Below are 9,275 nucleotides of genomic sequence, written 5' to 3' on the forward strand. Positions count from 1 at the left end.
TAGTAATTTTTACGGGTGAAATTATTTTTAACTCATCGGCACTGAAGCAAAGCGATTCAGACTCACTCTTAAAATTTCCACTGATTGCCGGCGCAATAAATAGCAAGGCTATAATTCTTTTTCCTTCACTTATTCCTCATTAAAAAGCAATTACTGCACCACATCTCGTATTTTCAAGCCATAACCTCGTCGTTAAGAAATATCAAAAAACCGAATGTCCGACCCCCTTTTCTAATTACCGATATTTCGACTATTTTCGAATGAATGTAATCAAACCCTAAAACTGCGCCCTACACAATTGTCAATCCGAAATGCCCTCTTCGTCGACTTGGTCAACCATTTATTTGACTTTATTATTCCGCCATAAAACGAAGTCGTAAAAATGGGAAAAGAAATTAATATCCTTTATTATAAAATCATTCATCTCCTGCGAAGGATAATTTAATGAAGCATTGTTCCAAAATGGAATGAATTGACATGCTACTCCCAGAATGGGCAAGAAGAAAAATGAATCACGTTCTTGCCGAGGGTTGCCGAAGGCTATAAAAGTTCGAATAAAGTAATATTAATAGTAACATTCATTGGGGAATTAAATATTGCTTAACAAACGTTTGCTCTGTTGCAGAATGGAAAGAAGAAGAAGAAAAAAAAATGGCTGACCCTGAGGGTTATAGAACAAAAGTTTGGTACTGTATAATAAGAGCAAGTCAAATAGAAAAGGAAGCAGGTAATGATATAAAACACGACCCTTAAAGCACCCGTTAATGTTCTGTTAATAGTGACGCTGCATTACAAATAACCATAGTCAGCAGCGCAATAGACGACGGGTTTATTGCATTATGCAATAGATAGCTAGAAGAGAGAATTGGTATTCGGGAAGTGGTTAACGGTTTCGAATGCGAGAACATCAGTTCTGACGGTTATGAATTATTCATTTTCGATAGCTCTGTTCGATTACCTACTGGTGTGGATTTTCTAATCTCTTATTGAGTTAATCTAATTTACACAAAGAATTAATTTTCTTTAATTAAATTGTGCAGAAGGGAGGGTTGAGGATCACATCTGTTAGAGGCTGTCGCAAAGGGAAAAAAAATCTATTTGTTTTAACTTGTTTTTAAATTATTAATAAGTCTTTAAGTTGTTTCATTGCATCGCACCAATTTTCGTTATGATTTAAACTTTCTTGTCATTCACACACGTGAAAATGGTGGTAATTTTGTATTCTTCTTTACAAAGTCATGTTCCTTAAAGCTTTTCTCGCAAGTTATATTATTTTTGTTTTATTCTTAGCTTTTTTTCTGGTGTAGAATTATTTTTATTTAAATGTTTAGTAATTTTTAACTAAGGGGAAAAAACTGTTCCAATAGAGTACAATTAAATTTCTAGCTATCTATTGCACAATGTAATAACTAAGGCCCGGATTTTGATGACATTTGCATTTTTGGACATTCTTTGTCCTTTAGAGCATTTTTTGAGATTTAAAGGGCATTTTCTTTAAAATTTTGGGGCGTATTTTGCATTTTAAAGCATTTTTTAAATTTTTTGTTAAATTTTTCTCATTTTTATTATTTTTTATAATTTTTTATTATTACACTGGCTTCCAGACAATGAAGAAAATTTCTAGGATATTAACAGGTGAAGCAACATCTTTTCAAATTGAAGAAGAATTGTCAGTAAGTGTGACCGTCCTTTTCAAGTACGCACCAATAACATCAGTAGACGTTGAAAGAAGCTTCTCCTGGTATAAAAATTTGCTTTCAGACAAGAGACGCTCGTTTACATTTCAAANTCCTCGTGTAAAGTCAGTGTCCAACGTAATTCTGATATTTAGTAATATTATGAGATGGAAGTTGTTATATTCATTTAAGTTTTCATACAAAATGAAAATGTTTTGGAGTCAATATATTTTCCTTTTTTTTGTTATTTTTGGATATAAAACATATTTGTCAAACTTTAATGAACGTAGAGCAAGTACTGCATTGCTTTATATTTTTTGAAACGACTCATAATAATTTTAAAGAGTAAAACATTGTTTTAGTTCAATATTTTTACTTCTATTTAAGACTTGTCATAAGGCATTTTTAGCGCAATTTTCGCATTTTAAGGGCATTTTTTGCACTTTTAAGGGCATTAATTGAGATTTTTTAGGTCATCAAAATCCGGGCTCTAGTAATAACTCATCATCTATTGCGCTGACTATGGTTATTTCTAACGCAACTTAACTATAGAAAGATCAAATTACAACAACTATTGTCTAATTTTAAATGAAGGTAAAAGGAGTATTTTTCATCGAAAAATCGGTACTTTTCTAGGCGACCATTTTTTATAATTAAATATCAGAACGTTCTTATGTCCGATTCGAATGACAAAAGATGACTATTTGTAATGCAGCATCACTGTTAATAGAACAAGCTACAACAAACTATTTTTTATAACTGTCGTTGAACAACCGATTCAATTTTGAGTTGACGATTTAATTTTTAATAAAATTAAAGGGGGGGGGTGTTTTTCTTCGATCAATCGGACCCTTACAAGACGACGAGTTTGCTTAATTGAAGATACCAACGTTTTTGGCTGCGTTTTTATTTCCAATTTGAATAAAATTGTGAACATTGTGTCCAGATTTGAACGAAATATAACAAAGATTCAGAAAGAGTCCAGACTTCCAAGCTAAATTTCTTAGGGGTAAAAATATAAATTTTAAACTAGAACAGCTTTGTGACAAATAATGACTCAATTAAAAAGTTGAAATATTTCCAATTTTTTTTCTTTCAATTTCTACTATTAGTTCACACTCTACCAATATCTTGTTCAAATTTTCTATGGTTGATAAAATACTTTTTATTCATCCATTGGAAGTTCAAAAACATTTTTTTAAAGCTTGTAGTGGATGACTCTTGAAGTTAATACAGTATTTTCAAATATTAAATTCATTCATTAAATTTAATGAATTAACTTTAGTTTTATATGGGAGAAAAATGTGTAATTATTTAATAAAAAGTAACTAAAATAAAATTTTTCTTTATTGACATAAGTAGGAATTGACTTAAATTTTTTTTAAAAATATTACTTGTTTATTATTAGTCCTCAAAATTAAGTTAAACTATACCCAGTATAATTCGACACGACAGTCGCAATTTACCACAAACAAACAATTTTCCCGATGAATTTGAATTTCAGGACACTATATGTACATAGCAGTTTTTGAAAGCTCTGCGTAAAGAGGGAAGGCTATCAATGTGTTGTATAAAAAGAACTATTTCTCGAGTTTTGATTCTCGCGTTGATGAAAAAAAACAAACTGCGCCAACTAAATATTTCTATTTACGCCAACACAGCAGTCGCTGCAGGCCTTCACCTCTTAAACTACCCCACAGAAGAGGATTTGTATTCTTTTAATGCCATAGAAATAACAAAAACTATTCAAGCACACCATGAAATATGGTTCAATAGAGGATACGACACCAACCAACCAANACCTGTTGCGGATTGAATAGTTTCCCAAACTCCCTGCTGTCTGTTTTTCAGTTCTATGGTCGAAGGTGGTCGATCAGGTTTTTCCTCTTCAGCTAGCACCAAATCATTATAGGCTGAATCCGACAATATTTTGAAAGTCCAAAACCGAAACTAACGGTAAGTCGAACTTCCGATACGTCAGTCCTATCAGATTCGAGTTATCGCGAATTCACTGTATTTCTCGAGTTTTGATTCTCGCGTTGATGAAAAAAAACAAACTGCGCCGACTAAATATTTCTATTTACGCCAACACAGCAGTTGCTGCAGGCCTTCACCTCTTAAACTGCCCCACAGAAGAGGATTTGTATTCTTTTAATGCCATAGAAATAACAAAAACTATTCAGCACACCATGAAATATGATTCAATAGAGGATACGACACCAACCAACCAACAGCACAGGTAGAGATATTTCAAGAAATGTCCCTGCCATTTTGTCTTTGTAACCTTCTGGTATTAAGATCATAATTCCTTACCAAGACGGCGGAAGAAAACCCACCTGCTATCAACTGTTTTCATCATAAATAAGAGATCATTTGAATATTTCAATGAGACCCCAATTAAAGAAGAGATCGGTTCGAGTTTAAACAGTATGTGGAAGACGATGTGGAAATAACATATGTTTGCATCTGCATATTATCAACATATGATTTGCATGGATGAAAACAAATGAATATTTATCTGATTCTTCTGTGCTTTCCGTCTTCATCTCGGGTGGAAGAAAACATCTGCACCGCCTTCCGAAAAAATATAAAAAAGAAGAAATAATGCGAACACACGGATTTTCAGAAAATGTGCCGTAACTAATTAGTTTTTGTTCGAAAAGTTTTAAAAACAAATGTCAAATTTTTAAGTGTTGAAAACTTTTATAGCTTACCAAACTACTAAATGAGTTCTTTTCTAAAAATAAGTTCGTAAGTTAAATAAGTTCTTTTTTTACTTTATGGGAAATTCTTGGAATGTTAACAGCAACTAATTCTAAATTCTATTGATGTTTGTGTTAATTGCATTAGTATCCCTGGCCAAATTATTCGACGCACTATAATATTCTATGTAAAATGTTAATTATCAGGTGATACTATACAGCTTTACATAGAATCTCATAGTGCGTCTAATAGTTTGGCCAGGGACTGTAAATATTTACTATTTATGCACTATATTTTTAGATTTAAAAATTTTTTTCCCACTAACTGTAACTTTTTTCATCGAGTTTTAGAACCTCGGATTATCAAAAAAAAAAAAAAAAAATTATTGGCGCTGCTTTGGCTACAAATTTTTTTTTTTTGTGGACAATTCCATACTTTATGCGTAAGATGATTGTATTATGCTAGAGAAATCTATCAGAACTATGAAAAAATATTTAATACTTGAAATTTTTTTTTAACACTTATGTATGATACTTAACTTAATCTATTTTTTATTAAATTACTAGCGTGGTTTCGGACATAACTTTTTATTCGGACAGGCATCGAAATTTTGCTTTTTTTTAAAAAAAAAAAATCTTTCGAAACAGTATGATATAACTTATCCTGTGAAAACTACGGTGTAATACTTCTCCGAATATGGTGTTGGAAAACTGTGAAACTTGCGTTTTATTTAAAATTAATATCAAATCGAGTGTTTAGTTGAAAAATTTACGCCAATCTTGGCTTGAATTTTTCAACTTTGCAGACGATCAAAATTTTTGGTTTAGAAGAAAGTGTAAGTTAGATTTCGCTTCGGCGATATTGAACACGGCAAAGAAATAAAACTGAATCCTTATTTTTAAAAAAAATGTATTTCTGTTTTTAGTTCCGAATTTGATGTTGAAAAACTATAAAACTTGTGTGTTATTTAAAATTAATATCGAATCAAACGCTAAAGTGAGAAATTTACGCCTATCTTGGCTTGAATGTTTCAATTGTCAGACGATCGACATTTTTTTAGTTTACAGGAAAGTGAAAGTTAGATTTCGTCTCAACGTTATTGAACATGGCAAAGAAATAGACCTGAATTCTTATTAAGAAAGGTATTTCTATTTTTAGTTATAAAATAAATATAATTACGTTCTCATTAGAAGGTTTTATATAAATCTGTCAACTATATTGAATAGTTTTATAATATTTTATTTCGGCCCGTTTCAATTTCGTTAAGCCTTGTTGGAATTCATATTAATATTCTCTCTGTGCTGCTGTCTATGTTTGATTAACAAATTAATTTGATTTCAAGAAATATAGTTTGCATGCATCCTAAATTAATTTTTCTTGCTTAATTGTGTTGTAGAAATACCTTTACGGACTCTTGTATGCATCCTATCTTACTGAAAATTATAAATTTTAGTGGTAAAAACTTTCATTAAAAGAAGTTTCTATAACTTTGTTTCTGTCATTAGGCAGAATTATAATTTTAATCTTAAATTTCTATGGGAAATTAAATATAAATTTCAATGTTGTCAGAGCTTTAAGTAATAATTTAAGCAGCGTTGAATAGTTAGTTATATGTTAATTATTTATTTAGAATAATTTTGTATTTTCATAGAAATTAAAAGTTTAGTTACGAAGCAATTATTTAGATTTTATTTTTATCCCTTCTGAAATATTATACTATATATTATATATATTATGGCTATATTATACTATATTATACCTGTCGTTGAACTGTCGACCCAAATTTTTGGGTTTACAACTACTATTGTTCAATTCCTTAGCCTTGTAATTTTGAACCCAATCTAGAAGACAAGGAAACTCCTGGATCAAGTATTGGGAGAAATTTGCCTTCGCGGAGGACTTTTTGATGGAACAAACCAACACCTCCTAGATGTATGAAGGCCTCAGCACGGATCAATTTAGTAGTCCGATGTGGCGAAGTTAATTGCGCAGTTGATGAAAAATAAGAAAGATGTCATTACGTTCGGGGTATTAAGCTGCGCAGTGGTTGAAAATACGATATAAGTNCAATCTAGAAGACAAGGAAACTCCTGGATCAAGTATTGGGAGACATTTGCCTTCGTGGAAGACTTTTTTATGGAACAAACCCGGATTTGCGTTACATGGAGAGAAAAACCACGGAAACCTCCCACGGTTAACCTGATGGCAAGGGGACTCTAACCCACAATCCGTCTACCACTGAGGATATTTTACGTCAGCACTGTGGTCGGTACGAGCCGGGTGCGGAATTCGTATCGACCAACCATTTGCTGGGATTCGAACCCGGTTCACCTAATTGGAAGGCGAACGCTCTATCCGCTATAGAAACGCTCACGCTACAGAAATTTTTAACATAAAATATACTATGGTGCTACCTATTGTTATACCAATTATTGGGGGCTGAGATTGCCTTTTTTGAGCGCTAGCACTTATATATTATACGATATTCAAGTTATGGCTCGAAAGGGGCGTGAGGAAGTACAGCACGTAATGGAGCATTTTGATGTGTTTTATATCTTCGTACGTTGCTTCTTTTGCAGTGCTTTATTCGGTGCTTTTTTTCAAGTGTTTTTTCCAGTATTTTTTTTCAGGGCCTATTTTCATGTCCATTCCTTTTTTCAGTGCTTTTTCTTTTGGTGCTTTTTTCCGGGTTTTTTTCTTTCTTCCGTTCTTCCGTATGGGTATTCAGTTAAGAAATTGCTAAAGGAAAAATAACTGTTTCCATATATACAGTCGGACTTCGATTTAACGAACTTCCATTTTGCGAATTTCTCTATTTTGAGATTTTTTTTGAGGAATCAAGAACATTTCGGAAATTTCTGCGTAAAATGGCTTCCAAATATCCAAGCTTCCAAGTGAATTTTCTATTTAGCGAACTTTTATTTAAGATCCGCTTTCTATTTCTTAAAATATTTCAGAACATTTCAAACTTGTCAATTTATTTTATGGGGAAAATAACCTTGAATTGATTTAGCAGCCACTTAGATTTTAGAGAAAGCAGTTAAACCCCTTTTTCCGTTTGCAATTCAAGCAAAAAACTCAAGACAAACGAAATTTAAACGAACTCAACGAGAACTCAACGAACCTTCAAAATAAATTAACGAATTTTATCAGTAGCAACTAAATTTAAGAACGCATGTGGTAATGTATGTTTAAGATTGCTTTTATAATAAATGCAGTTAAATTTTATGCTTAAATTTAGCTTCTTTTAGTTGAAAATGTATGTAGCATGATAGTGCAACACTGGATAACATTTTGCTCTATTCTTGCAGATTTCTTTCATGGTTAAGATTCATGAAATAAATTGTAGATACTAGTTTACAAGATAAAGGTGTAACAATTGCTGTTTTAATTACGTCTAGTGTTTATGAATTTAAAACCTGTTTTGTGTCTCTTAAGTATTTCAAAAAGTGATCTTCTATTTAACGAATTTTCCATATAACGAACTTGTTTTGGGATTTCGTTAAATAGAGGTCCGACTGTATTTATACATATCGATTATGCATATCTGAATGCTAAACTAAATCTCTACACGAAATCAGTCTTAACGAGTCATTAAAACCAGTGTATACAGTAGGGAGCGTCTCTGGAAAACACCACCCTTTGATATAAATTAGTAAACAATGAACAATTTAAAAAGGAAGGGTTATTCATAAATAAAAAGCCACCCTCCAAAAGGGCTTAATGAGCAGCGCTGACCATCCCTCAGTAGACCATCTGCACAGTTTTAAGACAAAGCAGGTGGTCAACTCTTTTATTGCAAGGCTAGACTTGGAGTCTAGACAGTGAGAAGGGCGTGTGCAGTCTATTTTGCATAGAAAGATGAAAATTACTCAAAGAGATGTCAAGCGGAGGTCATAAAGATCATATCTTCTTCTTTCAATTCGATTTTTTTTTAGAAGGAGTAACAGATGTGTTCTAATTAAGAAGAGTGCATGCAAATAAGGCAGAAACATTCTAATCTATTCTATAAACAAAGAAACTCTCTAAAATTATTTTAGCTGATTTGCAAGTTTGGAAACAGAATACAAATCCCTAACGCTTATTCTTAGAATTGTTAATATTTGTGTAATATTCAAACGAGTTCTTTCATATAATGTGTTTTAAAATGTAATAAATTTAAATTCTTACAACTTTTTTCGGTAAAAATTGCTAATCATCGAGAACTATTTTATAATTTTTTTTTTCAAATATTGAGTTTTAATATAAAAAAGAATAAAAAAAAATTCTTCCTGCTTTTTCTAAAAATTATTATTTTTTGTGATCTATTCAAACAATTTTTTTCGAATACTGATTCTTATCGCTTCTTTCTTGAAATTGTTACTCCTTAAGAAATATAATCTATTCCTTTTAAAAATTCCGTTTCTTAAAAATTCTTATTGCTTCTCCTAAAAACAGTTAATCCTTGAGAACGAGTTAACGGATTTATTTCGAATACTTTCCTTTTTAAAATTGTTAATCCTTTAAGAATGATTTAATAAATTTATTTCACACACTGACTTTTAGCATGAAAAAATATAAATTTCTACCGTTTCTTCTGAAAGTAGTTAATCTTTGAGAACGATTCCACTGATAACTTTTAAATACTGGAATTTAGTATAAAAATATAAATTTTTACGGTTTCTTCTAAAAATTGTTAATCCTTGACTTTTAGCATAAAAAAATATAAATTTCTACCGTTTCTTCTGAAAGTAGTTAATCTTTGAGAACGATTCCACTGATAACTTTCGAATACTGGAATTTAGTATAAAAATATAAATTTTTACGGTTTCTTCTAAAAATTGTTAATCCTTGACTTTTAGCATAAAAAAATATAAATTTCTACCGTTTCTTCTGAAAGTAGTTAATCTTTGAGAA

At 31.3% G+C, this 9,275-nt stretch overlaps 1 long non-coding RNA gene across 1 annotated transcript in view; it reads left to right on the forward strand.

Moving 5' to 3' along the window:
• Nucleotides 1–5,249: 5,249 nt before the first annotated feature.
• LOC107451852 (uncharacterized) overlaps nt 5,250–9,275 on the forward strand; it is a 224,645-nt gene continuing 220,619 nt past the window's right edge. Inside the window, exon 1 of the long non-coding RNA XR_011636684.1 lies at nt 5,250–5,521. This is a non-coding gene — a long non-coding RNA (uncharacterized lncRNA). The remainder of the gene's footprint in view (nt 5,522–9,275) is intronic.

Source organism: Parasteatoda tepidariorum, chromosome 4 (genome assembly GCF_043381705.1).
Source record: "Parasteatoda tepidariorum isolate YZ-2023 chromosome 4, CAS_Ptep_4.0, whole genome shotgun sequence".
Lineage (NCBI taxonomy): Eukaryota > Metazoa > Arthropoda > Arachnida > Araneae > Theridiidae > Parasteatoda > Parasteatoda tepidariorum.